This window comes from Stenella coeruleoalba (assembly GCF_951394435.1).
Source record: "Stenella coeruleoalba genome assembly, chromosome: 16".
Taxonomy (NCBI): Eukaryota; Metazoa; Chordata; class Mammalia; order Artiodactyla; family Delphinidae; genus Stenella; species Stenella coeruleoalba.
Genome location: NC_137162.1, coordinates 43185881 through 43212489, shown reverse-complemented (window position 1 = coordinate 43212489; position 26609 = coordinate 43185881). Strand labels below are relative to the sequence as shown.

Below are 26609 nucleotides of genomic sequence, written 5' to 3'. Positions count from 1 at the left end.
ATAAGAGAAATCATACGGTATTTGTCTTTCTCTGTCAACTTATTGCACTTAGCATAATGCCTTTGAAGCCCTACCATGTTATTGCAAATGCCAAAATTTCATTCTTTTTTATGGCTGAATAATATTTCATTGTACATATATATACCTCAATTTCTTTATCCATTCATCCACTGATGAACATTTAGGTTGTTTTCACTTAAAGAGGTTACTTTTTCTATCTACTCCTCTTCAAAAATAACTAAATAAGTAGGTTAAAAATAATAAAGATAACAATAAATAATAGAGAGAATTTACTGTGAGCCGCATACTGCAGTATTTTATCCATTGATATGACTGGTCTGTGTGTGTTTATCTATCAATAGGATTCAAATTATTTTAATTTTCCATATGAGAGTAAAAATCTCTAATCCGCTTTTGGCCACTTAAAGCCAGCTCAAGCAAAAGTGCTGTTAACACGTTTATTCTGTTTATACATTTAAAAAGAATATTTGATATTTTTAATATAGTGAAGAATAAGAAAACTAAAACAATATATAAATTCACTATCCAGATATCTCTGGTCTGTGGAAAAATAGCAATATATGAAAGTTATTAGACATCTAGAACATTCATGTTGTTGACATGTTGGAACACTCAGATAGTACCAAGAAGTTCAAAATGAAAAATGAGAGCATTCCAACATTTCATAACCCTGGAGTTATCACTATTAATAAGTATTCATATGTGTGTGTGATTCTGTCCTCAAAAAAAGATGTCCACAAATATTAATTTATATATTTGTATATCTTTTCAAATAGCATATGCAGATCTATGTCTCTCATTTAATGACAGCACAGTATTGCATCACAGGCTTGTGTGATTACTTGTTTAAATATTTCCCTATTAATGGGCATTTTGGTTGTCATCTGTATTTTACTATTAAAAAAATGCAATGACATTACTTGGTGTATTTGTGGTGGGGAGAGGGAGTCTATCTTTCAGCACAATAAAACTTTCATTTGTGTAACTGTAGGGATAATTAATACTAGTGAAATTAGTGTGTCAAAGGGAATATGCATGTTAAATTTCAGTAGATATTGCTTAATTTTATACTTCAAAGAAACTGAATCAATGTGTCTTCCCAAAAGCAATGTGTGAAACTATTTTCTCATATGTTTACCAGTACTAAATAGCATCTCACATTTAAAAATTTTTACCTGATTGCTCAAAAATGGCATCTCATTTTCCTTTGACTTACCCAGTATTTTTTGATACTTTTTAAAGTATCTTAAGCAGTTACTTTTAAATGATTATTATTCACACTTTTCTGATACTGACAGTTTCTAATAATTTCAGCTAACATATTTGGTTGTTTATTATAACCAAGGCATTACACTAACCATACTGTAAGTTAAATTCATTTAATCCTCAAAATCAATTTAGGAAGTATTATCCTTATTCCTGTTTCACAGACAAAGCAATTAAGGTGTAGAGATTGAATGACTTGCTCAAGCTCAGGGAGTAAGTCATTAATGGAGTCAGGATACAAAATTAGGCAGCCTGACTCCAGACACCATGCTCTTATCCTCTACTCTATGAATTGTCTTATAGAAGGCAAGGGTGGCTCTCAACTGGTGCATTTACTTTCTAGTAAATAACTGTAAGATTAGCTCTGAGGACTGTCATGAAATATTGTTTTCTTTCTAAATAAAATTATAGGTAATAAACAGGCACTAGTAATCAAATACATATCATATATTCTTTGCTTAGAATAAATGATAAGACAAAAATAAGGCACATATCTAAACATTTTCATAAATGTCATAGGTGCTGTAATAAAAATGTTAATGGAGCATAGAGGAATGTCATTTAATTCAGCTCTGAATTTCAGAGGAAACTTCTGGGGGAGATGGTTCTTTGGATAAGTCTTCATACATGAGTGGACCATTAATGAAGCCATGAAGTTAAAAGAGTGAAGGAAATGTGAATGGGATTTCATGGTGTACAGGTGGCATGGTAAAAGTTTAGTGCAAATAAGAAATATACTTCAAGGTGAGAAATAAGGGGAGATGAACCTAGATAAATCGGGAGTTAGTGAATTGACTATATAGCAGAGAATGTTGCTACTCACCAGTATTCATGTGCCCCTCTACATATTATCTGCTTTTCCAGGCCAAGGTGCTTAAGATTCTATTCTTACTCTTTTTCTTTACCTGCTGTGGCCATGGCCACACTATGGCTGTAGACTTGCAGGCCACATGGTCTATAATGAACTCTTAGCCATTGTCCATTTTGTTATCACCACATCCTCTTCTTTAAGTTCATGAATGTTCTAAGACTTTTATTTACTAAGTTAGAGTTTCAACCCTTCCCCCTAATTTTCCATATATCTGACTTAGTTTTATCAAATGTCCCCATCTCAGAGGGCTTTCCTTGATGACTCTATCTAAAATGACATCTTTCTCTATTATTTCAGTCTCTTACTTCCTTCAAAGCAAATATTTCAATATAAAATATACTTCTATGTATTTATTTGTTGCCACTAAAATCTAATGTTCAATGAAGCCCAAACATTGCCTACGATAGTTATGATACAGATGTTGTTCAATCAGTATTCATTGAATGAATGAATTCATAAATTCAAAACAACCCAATGAGGAAGGCATTAATACTACCCATGTTTAATGAATAAAACAAAGGTTTAGAATATTTTTTAAACAGGTTTATTGAGGTATAATTGATATACAAAAACTGAAAATATTTAACATATACAATTTGATGAGTTTGGATATGTGTGTACACACTTGAAACCATCACCACAATCAAGGTAGTAGACATATCCATTACCTCCAAAAGCATCTTTGTGTTTTCTTTTGTGGTAAGAACACTTAACATGAGATCTACCCTCTTAACAAATTTCTAAGTGCATATTACAGTACTGATAATTATAAGCACCCTGTTGTACAGATCTCTAGAACTTACTCATCTTGCATGAAACTTGATACCAATTCAACAACTCCCTACTTCCCTCTCCCTGAGCCATGGCAACCACCCTTCTATTTCCTGCTTACACAGATTAATGGATAAAGAAAATATGGTATATAAATATACTGGAATGTTATTAAGCCTTAAAAAAACAGGAAATCCTGTCATCTTTTTTTTTTTAAGGTTTGTATATTCACTTTATTGGACTGGAAAATGGATACAAACCAAACCAGAGTTAGCTTTATCATTCTTTTATATGATAAAGATAGCTATCATTTAAGAGGTAAAATATAGATTTTATCTATTTTTGTCATAATTACATATTAGTTCACTGGCTTAAATCATTTTATTTTTTATTTTTTTATTGGAATATAGTTGATTTACACTGCTGTGTCAGTTTCTGCTGCACAGCAAAGTGAATCAGCCATACATATACATATGTCCCCTCTTTTTTGGATTTCCTTCCCATTTAGGTCACCACAGAACACTGAGTAGAGTTCCCTGTGCTATACAGTAGGTTCTCATTAGTTACCTATTTTATACATAGTAGTATATATATGTCAATCCCAGTCTCCCAATTCATCCCACCCTCCTTCCCCCTTGGTATCCATGTTTGTTCTCTACATCTGTGTCACTATTTCTGTTTTGCAAGTAAGATCATCTATAACATTTTTCTAGACTCCACATACATGCATTAATATACAATATTTGTTTTTCTCTTTCTGACTTACTTCACTCTATGACAGTTTCTAGGTCCACCCACATCTCTGCAAATGACACAATTTCGTTCCTTTTTATGGCTGAGTAATATTCCATTGTATATATGCATCATATCTTCTTTATATTTCTGTCAATGGGCATTTAGGTTGCTTCCATGTCCTGGCTATTGTAAAGAGTGCTGCAATGAACACTGAGGTATATGTGTCTTTTTGAATTATGGTTTTCTCTGGGTATATGCCCAGTAGTGGGATTGCTGGGTCATATGGTAGTTCTATTTTTAGTTTTTTAAGGGACCTCCATACTGTACTCCATAGTGGCTGTATCAATTTACATTCCCACCAACAGTGTAAGAGGATTCCCTTTTCTCCACACCCTCTCCAGCATTTATTGTTTGCAGATTTTTTGATGATGGCTATTCTGACTGGTGTGAGGTGATATCTCATTGTAGTTTTGATTTGCATTTCTCTAATGATTAGTGATGTTGAGCATCCTTTCATGTGTTTGTTGGCAATCTGTATATCTTCTTTGGAGAAATGTCTGTTTAGGTCTTCTGCCCATTTTATTTATTTATTTATTTATTTATTTTTTTTGCAGTACGTGGGCCTCTTACTGTTGTGGCCTCTCCCGTTGCGGAGCACAGGCTCCGGACGCGCAGGCTCAGCGGCCATGGCTCACGGGCCCAGCCACTCTGTGGCATGTGGGATCCTCCCGGACCAGGGCATGAACCCGTGTCCCCTGCATCGGCAGGCGGACTCTCAACCACTGTGCCACCAGGGAAGCCCTTCTGCCCATTTTTTGATTGGGCTGTTTGTTTTTCTTGATATTGAGCTGCATTAGCTGTTTGTATATTTTGGAGATTAATCCTTTGTCAGTTGCTTTGTTTGCAAATATTTTCTCCCAATCTGAGGGTTGTCTTTTCGTCTTGTTTATGGTTTCCTTTGCTGCACAAAAGCTTTTAAGTTTAATTAGGTCGCATTTATTTGAAATCCTGTCATTTGTAACAACATGGATGAACCTGGAGGACATCATGACTGTAGTATTTCACTTAACATAGAAGTATAAATACTGCAAGAGTCCACTTATATGAGGTATCTAAAACAGTTTAACTCATAGGAAGGCAAAATATACATCAAAATGGTATTCCAAAATATTACATTTAAAATATATATATATATATACATATATATATATATGTATATATATATATATACATATATATATATGTATATATATATATATATACATATATATATATATGTATATATATATATATATATATACACCTGAGATGTTTATATAAAATGATGGTGATAACCAGATGTTTTTCACCTCTGGGGAAGGGATATTAAACCAAAGTTAGAGGTATTACAAACATAGTATGAGAAACTGCAGCATATGAATGGATGGTACTTATTCTAGAATTCATATTATTGACGATCTTTACCACACACTCAGAAGCATCCTCTTTTTTGGGAGAAAAGAGAACATAATTATATGATGATACAAGTCTTTCTCCTAAATAATAGCATCTTGCTGAAGCTGCCAGAAATTAAGCTGACTGGCATTCTGGCTGGTGCTGACATAACAAGTAGTAGCAGTCATCCTGGCATCTGCATAACTGCTAACTAGCCTGATCCTTCAATAGTCAAATTTTATTTGACTGTTTTTTTCACCAATAAGATCTCAAAGATTTTTTTGAGAAAACTAATCCAGTGGTACAAGATTCCATCATTGGAATCCCTGAAACATTTTACACTTATAGTTTATTCCCCCATTTTGGATATGAGGAAATTAAATGCCAGAATGATCAAGAAGACAGAGTTACACAGGCAGAGGCAGAGCCCAGAATTCGTATCTGACTTGGTCAGAATCCATGTCTCTAAATGCAAACTATACCAATAATGAAACCACTATCTTTATGATAAGACCAAAGTAGGTCCCGGCAACTAAAAATCAGAAAAGGCTTGCAGGCAAGTTAATAGTCATCTTTCTGTTTGATCTACATTTATCCAATTCAAATTAACCAACTAATACAGGTAAACAAGTCAAGCAAACATACTAATTAAAAACCATCAAGCTAACAAAGATGTAATTTTGCATCAGCTGGCATATACCTTTCAATGCTTCATCCAGGATTTCTGCCATGAAGACAAAATTATCTAAATTCTGTAAGCACGAAGTCTGTTTCCACAATGTATATTTTTAATTTGGTCACAGTACAGTTTGAATCGGGCTAACATTCAGAAGATCTGGGACATGTTAATGGACAAATTGTTTCTGACTAGGAGGACATCCAATATATGTCTTTGCCACAGAAAGTTCTTGCATTCAGCTTCACAGAATAGTATTGTTAAAGAATGCCTGATGCTGGAACAGTATTCAACTGAATCTTTAATAGCAGCACTTTAAAAGAGGCCAAGCTGTGAAAGTAATTTCTTCTGCTTAATTACTTTTCCAGAACTAAGGAACTTAGACATTCTCGCTCTAAATACAATTTTGTGCACTTATTTTCAGCATTTCTGTCAAGGCTTATTCAAATGTCTTTTCCCATACCTTTAGGTGATGGCATGATTTTATTGTTCATTGAGTAAGTTTTGTGTGAGCTCTAATAACACACAAAGATATAGACGGATTTTTTAGTCTTTTTCATCTATTTGTTTTTTGCTTCAGTTGATTTGTATTAATTTTTAGTATTTGGAGAAATAGTGTTTGAAAACCACTATACCTCATAGATATTTCCTTTTTCTTTAATTTTTTTTCTTAATTACTGCTTATTTTTTCAAACAATGCATTTTTACCTTTTTCTTTATGTAATTTCAAACTTACATAAAATATCAGGAATTCCCTTACAGTAGCTAAGACAGGGAAACAACCTAAGTGTCCATCAAAGGATGAATGCATAAAGAAGGATGTGGAGTGTGTATATGTGTGTATACACACACACACACACACACACACAGAATGGAATATTATTCAGCCATAAAAAGGATGGAAAACCTGCCATTTGTGAATTGCATCAATACGTTGATGAACCTTGAGGGCATTATGTTTAGTGAAGTAAGTCTGACAGAGAAAGACAAATCCTGTATGATCTAACTTATTTGTGGAATCTAAAAAGAAATACACTTAGAAACATGGAGTAGATTGGTGGTTGCCAGGGGTAGCAGTCGGGGGAGTGGAGGAAATGGGTAAAGGTGGTCAAAGGATACAAACTTCCAATTATAAGATTAACATGTTCAGGGGATCAAATGTACAGCATGGCAACTATGGTTAACAATACTATGCTTGAAACATTTGAAAGTTGCTTAGAGAGTAAATCTTAAAAGTTCTCACCACACAGCAAATAAAAGGTAAGTTTGTGAAGTTATGGATGTTAATTAATCTTACTGTAATCATTTTGCAATATACACATATATCAAATCATCACACTGTACACCTTATACAATGTTATATGTCAACTGTATCTCAAGCTGGGGAAAAAAGAAACCTGGCTCCAATTTTTCTCATAATAATGACTCACTCAATCTTGAAAAATATAGTAGTTTTAGGTTTGCTAACTTATGCCAATTAAAAATAATAACTAGAATTCAGTAATTGTGTATATTCTTTTTGTATTTAAACTGAGGTTATATAACATGTGTGTTGTATATATTACTATCTTCAAGATCAACTTATTTTTTAAGTAAAATCTATAACTACTAGTCAAATACTTTATCACATTAGGTATCACCTGAGTAATTGAAGGTGAAACTTGGAAACGAGATTATAAAGTAACTAAAACAAGAAGACTCATCCTCCTGGCAGCATGCTAATAAGAGAGACAAGACACACTTGGAAAGGGAAATCAACTTTTGTTTCATTGGTGATTAATCTGTCCATTCATAGTTTAATGACTCCAGTAAATTGTGTTTGCACAGAAATTAAGGTATCAGTCCATATGATCTGTGTCTCTCTTATCTAATTGCAGAGAAAAATGAAAATTTTCTGGGTTATAAGATTTGGCGTCAATGAAAGCCTGCTGAAAACAATCTTTTCCTTCACTCTTTATAACAGGGCAGCTGTAGCTACAACTGAGCTCTGTAGGCCACGTTTTGGACCGTCTGATGCACTTCATAGATGACTTGTTGCTTTCACAAGAGCTCTTATTTTCATACTCCAAATAGCAAGTATTGAGATCTAGAGGAAGTTCCACAGAGGCCTCATCAGTCATTCTGTGCTTGACAGTCTTCAGATGGAAATTCCTGAATAGAAAACAGGTATCTATTGTGCAGTATTTCATCCTATACCCTCAATAACTTGCAAATTTCATGGTTGGCTATGTAAGTGGCATGCTGACCTTAAGCTAATGTGTTTTCCATCCCAAATGACACAGCTGTTTTTCTCCTCCTGCATTAAGCACTGAGCAGGTGGTGTTTCCTAATCATTTATGTTCATCCCATCTGCCATCATGAGCAAGAGAGATCATAGATGTGCTCAGTGGCTCTTATAGTTAAATGGTGATGAATACAACAGTGAGTCTGCTTTGACCACAGAAGCATCTAATTTGAAAACCATGGCAACGAAAGTGTGGAGGTGGGGCTGGGCCCTGTCCTCTGTCAACTAGAAATAAATAATTCAACATCATCTAGCAGTCATTTGTCTTGGCTCTGGTTATTGTTGAGAAATGATGAATTGGAGCGTAGAATCAATAGAAGTGGCAGAGTATTTTCTTCGGTTAAAAGAACAAAGTCAGTCAATGATAATTTACAAATACTTAATTTTTTAACATTCATTAGGAAGGTGCATATGCTGATGATAATATTTTCACTCTCGTAGTATCTTCATTTGTAGTCAGAGCTTTATGCATAAACAAAGATACTGGCTTTCTCACCCAGTCGTATCTGCTAAAATTTGCTTTTTTATTCCTTCATTTCCATTTCAAGGAAAATTAAAAAACAAATAGACAATCACACTTAGTGAAAAGGGTATTGAATACCAGATCTTGTGGGCCTTTTGACTCCTACTTGTAGGCTGATGTCTAGGTACAAAGAAAAATGTGGGTGAAAGTCACTTTGAATGAAATCAAGCTTGGAAAATACATTCATAAAAATGCAAAACGATTATCACCTTTCAGACTTTTAAAATGTTCTCTCTCTTACACTCTGCCATACTAAATGTGCCATTTGAATTTGTCTTGGTCCTATTGAATAGGAGCAAAATATACCACCCCACAATGTGCCCCCTTTGGCATATTGATTATTTTGAGCTGGTTAAGAAACAGCAGGCACAAGTGAAGCTCTGAAAAGTGAGTAGACGGTTGCCTTTTGTGAGAGATATTTACATGTAAAAGGAAATATTCATTTGTAAAGTTGTCTCCTCTGTACTGGGAAGGATGACTCTAAATCTCTAGAAACTCTTATCAATGGAGAAAAGAACAACCTAAATCTGAATAACAATGTTACTCTTGTTTAATGTGCTTTTCCTGGTAACTTTTCATAACTGGCCTTCCCCCCCACCCCACTAACATCTTTTATCTTTAGCTTGAGATAGTATTTAAGGTGCTGGCTTAGGCCTTTTTGGAGAGTTACTCAATTTTCCTGGGTATCTCTCATATATTCAAGGGGTATACATGTTATGACATTGCTATTTTTTTCTCCTGTTAATCTGTCTCTTATTCTGGGGGAGGGATCTCAGCCCTAGAAGGGTAGAGGGAAAATTATTTTTCCTCCCCTATGCTATAAGTAAGGACTCTGCTGAAGGGGAACTATTATAAGTAAGACTATCTAAGAGACTGTCTGGTCCATGGATGCTGAAGACAGGCTAATCCAAATAAGAGTTCAACTACAGGCCAGGGAAGAGGCAAAGATATAAAATGTATAAGTAGTATGGAAATAAGGGAATATGTAAGTCCAAAAATGGGAAGGTGAGTGGGAAGATGTGAGGGCACATGGTACAAGAGGGGCGAGGTAAAGAACCATAGGGAACCAGATGTATCTGGCACTGTCTAGAGAAAGTTCTAAGAGAATAAAGGAAGTAGAAGGATTTGGGAGCAGTGAACTTTTATATTTGTCAGGTTTCATTTATTTATTCTTTCATTATTCATTCATTCTATAAAAGGATACATTTTTTGATGTTTCAGATTCCTAAATTTACATATGCTATTTGTAACTCTACTGATGACTAGTCTCAAAATAAAATTGAAATAATTTCTGCTAAATAGAGAAGGCCTTTAAGTTCATATCGTCCTCTATTTTTTTCAATACTTACCAGGAATCCATAGAGTTACATTCTCCTGAAGGCTATGGAGTCCATTTCAATTTTCCCATATGAATGCTTTTTATTGGTAGAATACCTTACCCTGACAACCACAGGACAGAAAAGGAACAAGTTAAGAGTGGATGTATCTTACATCTCTTATACAAACCCTGTCAGTTTAAGATTTTCAATGAAAGGCAAGGCTGTGAATCATGGTTTTTAAGAACTTGATCTCAAAGCTGAGCCATCTTAAAAGCTGATTACATTAGACAAGTCAAGTCAGGACTCAAATTTTTCATCTCAAAAAATGGCCTGGGCTTCCCTGGTGGCACAGTGGTTGAGAGTCCACTGCTGATGCAGGGGACATGGGTTCGTGCCCCGGTCCGGGAAGATCCCACATGCCGCGGAGCGGCTGGGCCCGTGAGCCATGGCCGCTGAGCCTGCACATCCGGAGCCTGTGCTCCGCAACGGGAGAAGCCACAACAGTGAGAGGCCCGCGTACCGCAAAAAAAAAAAAAAAAAAAAAAGGCCTAATAATGCTACATGCTTCATAGAATTATTGTAAAGGAGGAGTGATTTTCTAGTAGAATTTGTAGTATGGTGCCTGAACATAATACTTTTCAAACACAAATTAGGTACTAGCACTATATTATTATTCTGAATGCCAGAAATTGAAGGACATTTATACCATGTTATTAATGACAGAAATCTGAAGTGGTTTGAGAAATAACAGTTTTTTTTTTTTTTTTTTAATTTTCTAAATTGGGATTTCACATCCTTTTCTAAACTGGGATCTCACATCATTTTGAGTTAAAAAAAAATGAGCAGAGACCAACCTATATAATTTATTTATTTGCAAAGTATACACTAATACCATTATACTAATATACTTTTTGTATATTGACAATAAACTAGTAATTAAAATAATACAAAAATTAGAGGCAAGGACTTATGAATAAAATCATTATGGAAGTTTTCTTCTAGAAGGCAAATTTATACCCATGATGTTTTATCTGGTTCAGAGTGAGATTAGTTCTCTTGGATCCCTAAAAGCTACTGTGGTTAAAGAAAAGTACTGACAGCAATGCACATTGGGTAAACATTTATTGAGCACAAGTCTACATAGTCTTTGATTTATGGAATTTAGAGACCCTATGAAGAAAACAGAAACATGTATGTAAATGTAGCTTAGGGAATTTTCCTTCTAAATGCAGCTCATCTTTGAGAAATACTTCCTCACCTTCCTGAAAGACTGTGCTCTTTCTGTTTTAACCAGGTTTTGATCATTATAATAGCACTTATTTTCATTCATCTACCTCCCTTCTAGACTATAACCTCCTTGAAGGATAAGTCATTTCCTTTTGTTTCCTTGGTACCTGGCATAGCGTTTGGCAGATAGTAGGTGGTTGGTGAATATAATATATATATATATATATTATATTCAACTTGAAGATACGGCCACCACACTGTCATGATTTGCTAAAGAATGTCAAATCTCCCCAAATTCTGAATGTAATATGCCCAATAATTTCAGTTATTTTATTTGCGGTACGCGGGCCTCTCACTGTTGTGGCCTCTCCCATTGTGGAGCAACAGGCTTCAGACGCACAGGCTCAGTGTCCATGACTCATGGGCCCAGACACTCCGCAGCATGTGGGATCCTCCCGGACCGGGACATGAACCTGTGTCCCCTGCATCTGCAACCTGTGTCCCCTGCATCTGGCACCCTCAACCACTGCGCCACCAGGGAAGCCCAATTTCAGTTATTTTAAATGTTTACCTTTATTGGTGGAGGTGGATAAGTAAAACTCTCTAACACACTTATAATTTCATATTCATTAAATCAACAAGGTAAGACGACCTTACCTCAGAACATATTTTACGAGTTACAGTTAACTTATTTTCTAAAGCTGAACTAATAGATAAAATAGAGACAGTTTTCTATTTGGGAGTGCAGGCACTTTACACTCCAGTGCTCTCATAAACACTTTTGACGCAACATTGACCAGGTTAAGGGTAAGTCTGAGAGTAGGCACGCAACTGTATTAACAATGAGAACTGGATATTAGGGGAATAAGGTTCAACTGAAAAGCAATTCAGGCTTCATCAAGGGGACAATTTACATAAGAGAATCTTCCTGAAATGCAAATGATGTTTTCTAGCAACCTGAAGGACATATGAGACCCAATATAAGCAGTTAACTAAGTCATGCTTAATTTAATTTCTGACAAAATGTGCATTTAATGTAGAGTATAAATTGATGGTTGACAGAGAAAATAGACCTGAAAATGATGAAAACAAAGTTCTGAGCTGAGCTCTGGACCTCAATCCACAAGATCTTTGGGATGAATGGTCTCGTTGTGGTTTCTAATCTTAACTATAAAATCAGGTATATAACATTTCTATGTACTTTTCAAAGTTCAATGATTTGTTTGCCATGTTACTAGAGGAAAGCCATTAGAGATTTAATGAAAAATATAACATTTTCAAAAGGCACTTGTGATATCAATAAAGAAAATCTAAGCATTGTGGATAGCATTTTTATACATGTAATGCTGAAGTAGTTTATATGAGAAATCAGTAAGTTCCCATCATGTATTTATATCCACTTATCATCTGTAAGAGATGCTTAAGAGAGTGGAGTAATGTGAAATAAATAAATCTGTTTTTTCAATGACAATTTTGTTGAAGAAACCAAACAGATTATAAATACACACATTCAAATGTTGAAAGGACCTGGGTCAAAGGGAGAGAATTAGGAAAGGCTTTCTTGAAAAAGAGATAATTTTAAATAAAAATTTATTAGTCTTTTCTTCACACCACAGGTTAGAAGAAAAAAGAAGGCATTTGAGAATAAAGTCAAAGGCATTTGTAAAGGCCAGAGGGTACAACGAATCAGTTTTGTTAGGAGGTCACTGAGTTCCACTGGCTTGCATCAGCCACTTGAAGGATTAAGGTAACGTTCTAATTATGGAATGTAGCTCCTGAAGAGGATTGGATAAAACTCTGTGCCATATGTTTTTAGATAGATGCTTAAAATAAAGAAGGACATTTTCTGAGGTAACAGTGTTAACAGCTAACTTTTAATGAATGCATACTATTAACTTTGTCTATCATTTCATTTAATCCTCACAACAACCATGTAAGGTAGACACTATTATCTTCTTTTGCGTAAAAGGAAATAAAGGCATGAGGAGTTGAATAACTTGTTCATGTATGCAGGTGAGAATTCAAACCCAAACAGTCTGGTTCCAGGATGCACTCTCATAATTTAAGTCATTCTGCCTCTCAAGAGAGTTATTCTAGAAGTCTGTTTGCTTTTAAAAGGAATAGGTCATATCCCAATAAAACAAAACCAACTTAAAGCTAAAAACAAGTCATTTTCAATAGAAACCTTTTGCAGGAAGAAATGCTATCTTCTTCACCTCGAAAGTTCCCAAATTACTACTGGTAAATTGCTCTGTCTCTTGGCATGCTGATAGAATATCCATTTATATTCAGAGCCAACGGATTGAAAATAAACCTTGATATGCATCACCTAGAAAGTTTCTTCTAAGTAGTATCTATTCTCTCCCAATACTCATATATGTATAACTTAAACCTAAACATGGTGATAAAATATAGCCGGCAGTAAAAGGATAATTCTCTAGGAGAAAGTCTTGATGTATGAAAGAATGAGAATGAGGTTCAAAGTGGAAGAGTGTTCAGGAGAGAAAACCCTTTGGTTTTTCATGTCTTAAAATATAAAAAAATATATAAACTGTTAAACAAGTAAGAGCCTCCTGACACGTCTATGATAAGATATAAAATTTCAAAGAAATTCTAGGGAAATACAGACCTAATTCTCATCATTTACCATATCATTAGAGGTTTTATATCAAAGGGGTGAGTGTATTTTTATACAAGTAGTTATGAGAGTTTATTGCTAGAACCTCATTTTCTTTGTGTTTAGAAATCTGCTTAATTTGGTCTTCTATACCTTTCAAAATAATTTATTTCACTTGCTCTAGTCCTTTTTAATGATGTAATAGCTTTATAACCTTTTTCTCTTCCTCTGTTTTCATTACTTTATTTCAAGACCATAAGTAGCATAGGCATTTTATGTTTCTATATTAATCTTTTCTTCAATATCTTAGTATTTTTATATTTTAGAAATAGCTGCATACCAAAATCTATATTAGTTTTCTATTGCTGTTCTAACAAATTACTATAAACTTAGCAACTTAAAACAACATAAATTTATTATCTCTGTTTCTGCATGTCAGAAGTTTGAGTGGTCTCAACTGGGTTCCCTGCTGAACATCTAACAACATTGAAATGAAGGTGTCACCAGGACTGCAATCCTTACTAGAGGCTCTGGGTAAGATCTGGCTTCTAAGCTCATTTGGATGGTTGACTAAATCCAGTTCCTTGCAGTTGTAGGACTGAGGTCCTCATTTCTTGATAGCTATAAGCTAGTGGTTAGTTGTTGCTCCTAAAGGCTACTTTCATTCTTTGTTAGCCTCTCCATGTGGCTTCCTCCATCAAGAGCCAGTCAAGGCCATCTCATTTTAATTCTCTTTGACTTCAGCATCTGTCAAGTCTCTCTTGACTAAAGGAAGGTATTAGGCAATATAGTTGGGAATGGATTAGAACTACCTGACAAAAGGTCTCTAAGTATATTAGAGAAATTAACAGTACTATGAACTATATTAACCTAACAATGATTTATAGAATGCTATCCTAAAAAAAATGGCAGGACATATTTTTTAATTTAATTTTTCATGTTATCCAGATTTACTATATTTTACTATTATTATTTTAAAGTTTTTTGAATTTTTATTTTATATTGGAGTATGGTTGATTAACAATGTTGTGTTAGTTTCAGGTGTACAGCAAAGTGATTCACTTATACATATATTATACATGTATCTATTCTTTTTCAAGTTCTTTCCCATTTAGGTTATTACAGAATATTGAGCAGAGTTCCCTGTGCTATACAGTAGGTCCTTGCTGGTTATCTATTTTAAATGTAGCAGTATGTATAAGTCAATCCCAAACTCCCAATCTATCCCTTCCCCTGACCCTCCCCCTCTGGTAACCATAAGTTTGTTCTGTAAGTTTGTGACTCTGTTTCTGTTTTGTAAATAAGTTCATTTGTATCATTTTCTTTTTTTAGATTCTGCATATAAGTGATATATGATATTTGTCTTTCTCTGTCTGACTTAATTAGCATGATAATCTCCAGGTCTATCCATGTTGCTGCAAATGGCATTACTTCATTGTTTTTAATGGCTGAGTAATAATCCATTGTATAGATGCACCACATCTTCCTTATCCATTCATTGATTGATGGACATTTATGTCACTCCCATGTCTTGGCTATAGTAAACAGTGCTGCAATGAACACTGGGGTGCATTTGTCCTTTAAAACCATGTTTTTCTCTGGATATATGCCTAGGAGTGGGATTGCTGTATCATATGGTAACTCTGTTTTTAGTTTAAGGAACATCCATACTGTTCTCCATAGTGGCTGTACCAATTTACACTCCCACCAACAGTGTAGGAGGGTTCCCTTTTCCACACACTCTCTCCAGCATTTATTGTTTGTAGACTTTTTTTTTTTTTTTTTGCGGTATGCGGGCCTCTCACTGTTGTGGCCTCTCCCGCTGCAGAGCACAGGCTCTGGACGCACAGGCTCAGCGGCCATGGCTCACGGGCCCAGCCGCTCCGCGGCATGTGGGATCCTCCCGGACCGCGGCACGAATCCGTGTCCCCTGCATCGGCAGGCAGACTCTCAACCACTGCGTCACCAGGGAATCCCTGTTTGTAGACTTTTTGACGATGGCATTCTGACTGCTATGAGGTGATACTTCATTGTAGTTTTGATTTGCATTTCTCTAATAATTAGTGACGTTGAGCATCTTTTCATGTGCCTCATGGACACCTGTATGTCTTCTTTGGAGAAATGTCTATTTAGATCTTCTGCCTACTTTTTGCTCGTTTTTCTCATATTGAGCCATATGAGCTATTTGCAAAATTTGGAGATTAATCTCTTGTTGGTTGCAAATATTTTCTCCCATTCTGTGGGTTGTCTTTTCATTTTGTTTATGGTTTCCTTTGCTGTGCAAAAGCTTTTGAAATTAATTAGGTCCCATTTATGTTTCTTTTTACTTCCATTACTCTAGGAGATGGATAGAAAAAGATATTGCTGCAATTTATGTCAAACAGTGTTCTGCCTTTGCTTTCCTCTAAGAGTTTTTATAGTATCCAGTCTTATATTTGGGTCTTTAATCCATTTTGAGTTTATTTTTGTGCATGGTGTTAGAGAATATTCTAATTTCATTCTTTTACATGCAGCTGTCCAATTTTCCCAGCTCCATTTATTGCAGAGACTGTCTTTTCTCCACTGTATAATCTTGCCTCCTTTGTTGTAGATTAATTGACCATAGGTGCATGGGTTTATTTCTGGGCTTTCTATCCCATTCCATTGATCTATATTTCTGTTTTTGTGCCAGGACCATACTGTTTTGATGACTGTAGCTTTGTAGTACAGTCTGAAGTCAGGGAGCCTGATTCCTCCAGCTCCATTTTTCTTTCTCAAGATTGATTTGGCTACTCAGGGCCTTTTGTCTTTCCATTCAAGTTAAATTTTTTTTAATTCTAGTTCTGTGAAAAATGCCATTGGTAATTTGATAGGGATTGCATTGAATCTGTAGATTGCCTTTGGTAGTGTAGTCATTTTTACAATATTGATTCTCCCAATCCAAGAACATCAGCATATCATAGTTTTCAGAGTACAGGTCTTTTGCCTCCTTAGATAGGTTTATTCCTAGGTGTTTTATTTTTCTGATGCAATGGTAAATGGGATTGTTTCCCTAATTTCCTGCTCTTTCATTGTTATAGTATAGAAATGCAACAGATTTCTGTGTATTAATTTTGTATCCTACAACTTTACCAAATTCCTGGATTAGCTCTAGTAGTTTTCTGGTAGTGTCTTTAAGATTTTCTATGTATAGTATCATGTCATCTGCAAACAGTGACAGTTATATTTCTTTTCCAATTTGGATCCTTTTTTTTAATTTTCTTCTCTGATTGCTGCTGTGGCTAGGACTTCCAAAAGTTTGTTGAATAAAAGTGGTGAGAGTGGGCACCCTTGTCTTGTTCCTGATCTTAAAGAAAATGCTTTCAGCTTTTCACAATTGAGTATGATGTTTGCTGTGGGTTTGTCATATATGGCCTTTATTATATTGAGGCAGGTTCCCTCTATGCCCATTTTCTGGAGAGTTTTTATCATAAATGGTGTTGAATTTTGTCAAAAGCTTTTTCTGCATCTATTGAGATGATCATATGGGTTTTATTCTTCAATTTGTTAATGTGATGAATCACAATGATTGATTTGAAGATATTAAAAAGTCCTGGTATCCCTGGGATAAATCCCACTTGATCATGGTGTATGCTCCTTTTACTGTATTGTTGGACTTGGTTTGCTAGTATTTTCTTGAGGATTTTTGTGTCTGTGTTCACCAGTGATATTGGCCTGTAATTTGTGTGTGTGTGTGGTATCTTTGGTTTTTGTAATAGGGATGGTGGGCTCACAGAATGAGTTTGGGAGTGTTCCTTTCTCTGCAATTTTTTGGAATAGTTTCAGAAGGATAGATGTTGACTCTTCTCCAAACATTTGAAAGAATTTGCCTGTGAAGCCATCTGGTCTTGGACTTTTGTTTGTTGTGAGTTTTTAAAGCACAGTGTCAATTTCACTACTTGTGATTGGTCTGTTCATATTTCTATTTCTTCCTGGTTTAGTCTTGGGAGATTGTACCTTTCTAAGAATTTATCCATTTCTTCTAGGTTGTCCATTTTATTGGCATGTAGCTGCTTGCAGTAGTCTCTTATGGTCCTTTGTATTTCTGTGGTGTTGGCTATAACTTCCCCTTTATCATTGCTAATTTTATTGATTTGAGTCCTCTCCCTTTTCTTCTTGATGAGTCTGGCTAAAAGTTTATCAATTTTGTTTTTCTTTTCAAAGAACCAGCTTTTAGTTTCATTGATCTTTTCTGTTGTTTTCTTCATCTCTTTCATTTATTTCTCCTCTGATCTTTATGATTTCTTTCCTTCTACTAACTTTGGGTTTTGTTTGTTCTACTTTTTCTGTTTGCTTTAGGTGTAAGGTTAGGCTATTTGAGATTTTTCTTGTTTCCTGCAGTAAGCTCGTATCACTATAAATTTACCTCTTAGACTTGTTTTTGCTGCATCCCACTGGTTTTGGATCATCCTATTTTTGTTTTCATTTGTCTCTAGGTATTTTTTTATTTCTACTTTGATTTCTTCATTGACCAGTTGGTTGTTTAGTAGCATATTGTTTAACCTCCACGTGTTTGTGTACTTTGCATTTTTCTTGTAGTTGATTTCTAATCTCATAGTATTTTGGTCAGAAAAGATGCTTCATATTATTTCAATTAAATTTACTTAGGCTTGCTTTGTGGCCCAGCATGTGCTCTATCCTGGAGAATGTTCCATGTGTAGTTGAAAAGAATGTGTATTCTGTAGCTAGCAGATAGAACTCTGTATAGGTATCAATTAAGTTGACATGATCTAATGTATCATTTAAGTCCTGTGTATCCTTATTGATTTCCTGTCTGATCTCCATTGATGTAAGTGGGGCGTTAAAGTCCCTCACTATTATTGTGTTACTGTCAATTTCTCCTTTTATATCTGTTAACATGTGCCTTATATATTGAGGTGTTCCCGTGTTGGGTGCATATATATTTACAATTGGCATATCTTCTTCTTGGATTGATCACTTGATCATTATGTAGTGTCCTTCCTTGTCTCTTTTAACAGTCTTTATTTTAAAGTCTATTTTATCTTATATGAGCATTGTTACTCTGCTTTCTTTTGATTTCCATTTGCATGGAATACCTTTTTCTATCCCCTCACTTTCACTCTCTATGTGTCTCTATGTCTGAAGTGGATCCCTTGTAGACAGCATGTGTACAGGTCTTGTCTTTGTATACATTCAGCCAGTCTATGTCTTTTGGTTGGAGCATTTAATCCATTTATATTTAAGGTAATTATTAATATGCATGTTATTATTGTCATTTTGTTAATTGTTTTGGATTTGTTTCTGTAGGTCTTTTTTCTTCCTCTCTTTTGTTCTCTTCTCTCATGAATTGATGATTGTCTTTAGTGTTGTTTTTGGATTCCTTTTTTTTTTTCATGTGTATAGCTATTATAGATTTTTCATTTGTGGTTACCATGAGGTTTTGGTACAGCAGTCTATATATAAACAAGATTGTTTTAAGTTGCTGGCTTGTTCGTTTCAAATGCATTTCAAATATCCTGCACTTGTACTCTCCTCTCATAATTACTAGTTTTGATATCATATTTATGTGTGGATGATTTCCTACCTTTACTGTATATTTGCCTTTACAAGTGAGCTTTCCCATTTCATAATTTTCCACTTTCTAGTTGCAGCCTTTTCTTTTATGCCTAGAGAAGTTCCTGTAGCATTTGTTGTAAAGCTGGTTTGGTGGTGCTGAATTCTTACAGCTTTTGCTTATCTGTAAAGCTTTTGATTTCTCTGTCAAATCTGAGTGAGAGCCTTTCTGGGTAGAGTATTCTTGGTTGTAGGTATTTTCCTTTCATCAGCTTAAATATATTGTGTCACTCCCTTCTGGCCTGCAGAGTTTCTGCTGAAAAATCAGCTGATAACCTTATGGCTTTGATCTATGCCCTCATCTGCTCTCACCTCTACGTGGACTTTAATTACTTTTCCTGATTTCCATTGCTTACCCTCTCTCTGTTTCTCGCCTATGGCAACATTTATTTTAGCCATTTTTTCTGCTCATCTCTTGCGGTAAAGCATCAGAACTAAGAAGGCTTCATGTGACAGAGGTTGTGGTAGGCAGTGTTAATGGTCAATAAAAAAAATTTCCCAAACCATTCTTTCTTTGCTGACTTGCAATTTAAAGCTGGAAAAGCACCTATTTATCTTCTCAGTTGCTTGGGCAGTTAGAATTGGCCATGTGATACAATTCTGCTCAACGAGACTTGAAAGGAAGTCTGTTAAAAGGGTTTTGGAAAATAATACTATCTATCTCCCTGATAAGCAGAAAAGCTCCTCTTCCTCTAAATTCCATCCCACTCCCCATTCCTGACTTGATGCCCCTGACTTACGATGCCCCTGGTATTGTAAGTGTCTGTTAACAACTTGGGACCCTGGGGTGAAAAGCAAGAATAAATTTAGCAAACAAGCATAGAAGCGCTTATGGAGGGAAAGGGACCAGGTCCTTTATGATACTGTTGGACAGCCAAGCAAAAGCCAAATATTTACACTTTTTTTTTTAACTTTTGGGGCTTCGTTGCTGTGTGGGGGCCCTCTTCTAGTTGCCACCAGTAGGGGCTGCTCCTCATTGTGGTGTGTGGGCTTTTCATTGCACTGGCTTCTGTTGTTGCAGAGCACAGGCTCTAGGTGCATGGGCTACAGTAGTTGTGGTGCACAGGCTCAACAGTTGTGGCCTGTGGGCTTAGTTGCTCTGTGGCATGTGGGATCTTCCCGGACCAGGGCTCAAACCCTTGTCCCTTGCATTCGCAGGTGGATTCCCAACCACTGCACCACGAGTGAAGCCCTACACAGTTCTTTTAACAGGGGAATTATGTAGCGGAGAAACCCATTACATAGCCTTTATGGGGGAAGGGTTTAGCTTCCTTAAACAGAGAGAAATTGGCACCAAATATGGTCCTTTCAGCTTTAGCATATTTCTTTCTCTTTTGTTGCACAGAACATTTCACCCAAAAGTGGGGTTGGAAGGTGGGAGATGCCAGTGCAGTTTGACATTTTTCCAGGAACCACTCCTTGCTTCCAATCTGTAAGCTCTGACCCTTGAGTGTGGTCCATATAAAAATGCTCCTTCACATTATGAAAGTTTCTTCCTGAAAAGTTTTCTGAGACCTGTTATTTTTCCATCCAAAATGTCTTAAACCAGGTATAGCAGTATGTGTCTGAACCTTTAGAATAGAGTTTAAGCTCTTTTCCTTGAAATTGTGGGTCCCAGATGAATCAGAGCATGTGATTATACACGTACTGATTTTTCCAATGATATATGATTATTAAATAAATGGCAACAGGACAGTATAGGTCAAACATTTAAAGTACAGAAGATACTTATGAACTATTAATTTTTGGTATAAATGAGTATTTTGAACATTATCTGATCAAGAGAGGAAGAAACTAGTAAGTTCAAATTACTAAGAAAAAAATGAGGGAAGTGTCTTGTGATTTTTCATTACAGAGAGAGATTGATCTATTAAGTTATTAAGATGATAATCCAAAATAATAGACAAATAGGTTCAAGAAGGATCATTGGTGTGTTCTGATTTCAAGGAAGTTAGGATACATAATTGCCATGCATTTATTTGAAAACAAACACTTACATATTACTTTCTTTCAAAAACTTTTCCCAAAAACTTTTAGACATACTCTTTGGGAACAAAAACAAAAGATAGAACCACCATCTTTTTCTGGGAGAATACTTTTTTGAAGCATTTTGGCCTATTCTAAAAATACATAAAGCTATCTTTGATACTGAAGGAAGTTATGTATTAAAACTGAGAGAGATTGCATATAACATTTTATCAAGCATTATAAAATGTAATAATCCAGGAACATTTAATTTATATGTTTGAACAGTGAACCTAATGTCCTCAGTAATTTCTCAAATATATGAGGAAATCCCTGCATCCTACATATGGAACCACTAAAACATTCTTTAGAATTTAATTTTTCAATAAGCAGTTTTTTTGAAGTGGACTTATAAAGTAGGGAGAAGAAACCAATACATTTTGGCAGTAGCCCAAAAATGTAGTTAACATCATGGACTCCAGACCAAGAGAGAACGGCTAATAATTCTTGGCAGTTAGTCTGTTGGCAAATTTCCAAACTTCTAAACATCTCAGTTCCCTTATTTGAGGTAAGTAAGACTGATAATAGTTTCTGTTTCCCAATGTCATTGCAATGGTTAGGGCTTAGCACAGTGCCTGATAAGTGCATATAACAGAGCACTACCTAATGCCTATAGCATCTCATTTAAACTCCACAGGAACTCTATTTAAAAACTCTTATTTAGAACACATATTTTGGTGAAGAAAATGTTTTCCCAACAGAGCTATAGATATGCTTTTCTTTTTTTTTTAATTGAAGTATAGTTGATGTACAATAGTATATAAGTTACAGGTGTACAAATACAGTGATTCACAATTTTTAAGGTTATACTCCATTTATAATTATTATAAACATTGGCTATATTCCCTGTGTTTTACAGTATATCCCTGTAGCTTATTTTATGCATAATAGTTTGTACCACTTACACATATTGCCCTTGCCCCCTTCCCTCTCCTCACTGGTAACCACTAGTTTGTTCTCTAAATCTATGAGTCTGCTTCTTTTTTGTTTTTTTCCCTAGTTAGTTGCATTTTTTAGATTTCATATATGAGTGCTATCATACAGTATTTATCTTTCTCTGAGTTATTTCACTTATAATAATGCCCTTCAACTCCATCCATGTTGCTTCAAATGGCATTATTTCATTCTTTTTTAAGGCTGAGTAGTATTCCATTGTGTATATATATATACACCACATCTTTTTCATCTGTTTATGGACACTTAGGCTGCTTCCAAACCTTAGCAATTATAAATAATGTTGCTATGAACATTGGGGTGCATGTATCTTTTAGACTTAGTGTTTTTGTTTTTTTTGGATATATACTCATGCGTGGAATTGCTGGGTCATATGGTAATTCTATTTTTAGTTTTTTGAGAAATCTCCATACTGTTTTTCATAGTGGTTGCGCCTATTTACATTCCCACCAACAGTGTTGGAGGGTTCCCTTTTCTCCACATCCTCACCAAAATTGTGTTGTTTGATGGTATCTCATTATGGTTTTGATTTGCATTTCCCTTATGACTAGTGATGTTGAGCATCTTTTCATGTGCCTGTTGCCCATCTGCATTTACTCTTTGGAAAAATATCTATTCAGGTCTTCTGCCCATTTTTTGATTGTTTTCTGATGTTGACTTTTATGAGCTGTTTACAAATGTTGGATTTGTAACCCCTTATCAGTCATATCATTTGCAAATATTTTCTCCCATTCAGTAGGTTGTCTTTTGTGGATGGTTTCCTTTGCTGTATCAGAGCTTTTAACTTTAAAAAGTTTTCTTTGTAGGCTCAACAGGATACTCTGTACCACATGTTTGCCATACTCTTTCTGGGACTGTCAGGCCACCTGAATATGTAATTCTTTTATCAATGGCAAAGTACAAGAGGGGAAGCACAATGATGTAAGAATTTTGCAAGTTTATGAACATATCATATCTGCTAACATTATATTGACTTAAGCATATTCCATGCCTAAACCCAAAGTTAAAGGGCAGAGAATACTCTGCAATTTCTAGATAATAATTTAATCCACACAGTTGTATTTTGAATTTACATCATCTTCCCCAAAGGAATTGCCCTCCCATGCATTCTAATGGATATCTGAGGTATTTAAGCACTGTGTTAATATCATAGTAACAATACTTCTCCCTGTAGCAAGAGAGAAGCTAGTATATCTTAGATTTCTATACTAGTTTTTGTAGAGTCATGTGATCATTTAGAGATATCAAGAAATGTTAAAGTAAGCTCTTTTTAAGTAAGCTCTGTTACTTAAAAAGGATTTTACCAAAGGAGGTTATAGAGTCTTTTCAGATCCAGCAAACATGTACTATACACCTATTGAATAACAGATTTTTGAAAACGTTATCTCGCTTAGTCATCGTAACCATGTGGTCATTATAATTACCATTGCATCAGTAAAGAAAGTGAGAGTCATCCATAGTATCACAGTTTAATTGACATGAACAGAGCTGAAATCCAGGAATTACTCTTCTAATATTCTTTCCCTTGTACCAATCCCACTGCCCCATAAAGACCAATATGCCTTACTTTTTATATAACCTTTTTATATGAAGACTAAAATTTGAGGCTATAACTCAGCCTTGCTGATTCTTTTGGAAAGGGAGTTTGGCAGATTTACAATGTATTCATTTAGTGAACAAATATTTGTTGAAAGCTCAAATATTTGTTGAAAGCCTATTATTTGACAGACATTGTTCTACTTGCTGAGGATTTGGCAGCAAACAAAAAATCCTCTTCCTCAAGGGTATTACATTCTAGTGCAGAAGGCAGATTATATGCAAATAAATGAACAAAAAAGTTCTATATTTATGTAATATACAATATACTTACAAAAAGTAAATAAATACATAGTTTTATACTGTGTGTTCAAAAGAGACAGATACATACAGAGTAAAGTTCCATGCAAGAAAATAAAGCAGGATAAAAGAAAATAAAGGAGGATAGCGTCACAGGAGTGCTACTTTAGATAGGCCATTTGTCAGGAAATTTCTCACCTAAGATGTGACACCTGAGTATAAACCTGAATAGTATCAAGGAAATGTATCTAGGGGAAGGGTTTTCCAGGTGGAGGAAATAGGAAGAGGAAGTGAGAAAGGCCTGAGGTGGAAAGCAGTTTCCCTTGTTTGAGCAGGTGTTTACAAAGTGGTATCCTTGAACAAGCAGTGTCACCATCATCAAGAAACGCATTAGGCAAGTTTTTGGCCTCAACCTACTAAACCAGAAACTCTGGAATTGGGCACTGCAATCTGTGGCCTAGGTGATCCTAATGTTACCTAATGTTTGTTGAGAAATAGTGTGTTTGAAGAACAAAAGGAAGCAAAGGTGCTGAAGCATGACAAGTGAATGGGAAAGTTTTAAGAAATGAAGTCTGGGCTAAATAATGGAGGACTTTGCAAGGCTCTTGTAAGTAAGTCCTTTGGATTTTACAAATTATCATACATTTTCCAATCATACTACAATAGCATATTCATCCTATAAAGATAATGTAAAGATAATCACATTCTTAAATGGCAACCCACATTGTGTATATATATATATATATATATACACACACACACACATACACACATATATAAGCAAAATTTGTAATGAAACATTATAACTGACTATTTGCATAATTTGAAAATAAGTTATGTCTGCTGAATTTATAAATACAGCTGTAAAAATTCTATATAAAGGGTTGAGTTGTAAGGAAAATATTTACAAAGAGTTAACATGTAATATAAAAACTTATATCATGGATACAAGCAAACTGCCCATGGATAAATATTTGTGCATGAGGGTCAGCCTAAGAAAGTACACTAAATTCTTGGATCTGGCATGGGATTTGTGTAGTTTAAAAGCACATTAAACAGAGTGAATGAGCACATGAGCCCTGGGGACCTCAGCTTACAACCGGCAACTTTAACTAGAACTTACATAAATCATCCAGTGTCAAGACAACCCTTTCTTATATGGTTGCACCTGCTGGCTGCCTGAAGAAGCAACTAATCTTTTCCTTTGTTTCTAAGCAAAAGCTAGTACCTTATAATTTCATAAATGCAAGTTTATTTCCTAAAGTATGCCATCAATGAGTGTCTCCCAGGAAAGAAAGTAAAGAACACTGAAGCTACCCTGACAGTGTGAGAAAGGATTGATCCAAGTTCCATCACAGTAACATGATTTGGGGTTCTGTTGGTTTTGAACCGAATGCCAGAAATTACTTAACAGGTAACATAGCAGCTATTTTAATGTCTCAAATTCCACCCTCTCTACTCCTTCATTTTATATAAGGGACTTGAGCATCTGTGGATTTTGGTAGGGGGAGTGGGGGATCCTGGAACCAATCCCCCCCCCACCCACTGTATACAGAGAGAAAATGATATTTTGGAATATCCATGACCCCATCTCTCTAGTAAAAAGGTAACACTAATTTAACTGCTATACCAGGACTGGGTAAAGTTCCTTTTGATAATAACTAAAAAAAAAAGTGCTTCTTCCAATAAATGTAAAGGGAATAGAAACAAGTTTTCATGCATAGACTGGCAACTACATATGATTTTTTCATTTGTATAGGGAGACATTACATTCTGTATCAATTTTTTAAACATGTTCCTTAGGAAATAGTTACTCTGAATTTTATTTTCCAAATAGACAGTTCTTAATACATTAATATAACCTTTTTATTGTGCAAATGCATCACTTAAAAGGGGACTCTCAATCAGTCAAACTTTCCTTTCCAGGAAGAGAGGAATGAAAATGGAAGAAGAAAGAGCATGTAACAACACATTAACTACAGTAATAGTTACAGTGAAACAAACATAAGAAAACAGAGAAAAAGCTGAATAAGAAATCTTAAGTAGACATCTACACGTGGAACAAATCCTACAGAACACCTACTGAACGCTGGCAGAAGACCTCAGACCTCCCAAAAGGCAAGAAACCCCCCACGTACCTGGGTAGGGCAAAAGAAAAAAGAATAAACAGAGACAAAAGGATAGGGACAGGTCCTGCACCAGCGGGAGGGAGCTGAGAAGGAGGAAAAGTTTCCACACACTAGGAAGCCCCTTCGCGGGCGGAGGCGGGGAGCTTCAGAGGCATGAAGGAGAGCACAGCAACAGGGGTGCGGAGGGCAAAGTGGAGAGATTCCAGCACAGAGGATCAGGGCTGACTGGCACTCACCAGCCCGAGAGGCTTGTTTGCTCCCCCGCCGGAGCGGGCGGGGCTTCAGTCAGAGTGCAGGGAGAGGACTGGGGTTGGCAGTGTGAACACAGC

The 26609-nt window shown here is 35.5% G+C and overlaps 1 protein-coding gene across 2 annotated transcripts in view; it reads left to right on the top strand.

The window, feature by feature from the left end:
• LOC307175108 (uncharacterized protein) overlaps positions 1–26169 on the top strand; it is a 555106-nt gene extending 528937 nt beyond the window's left edge. Inside the window, exons 6-9 of one of the 2 annotated variants that reach the window (XM_079899978.1) lie at positions 7738–7940; positions 12744–12874; positions 14184–14278; positions 26078–26169. The gene's annotated coding sequence lies outside the window, so the exon portion shown is untranslated. Of the gene's footprint in view, positions 1–7737; positions 7941–12743; positions 12875–14183; positions 14292–26077 lie in introns of those variants that run through there. The other variant, XM_079899977.1, reaches the window with a different exon arrangement.
• The last annotated feature ends 440 nt before the right edge of the window (positions 26170–26609 follow it).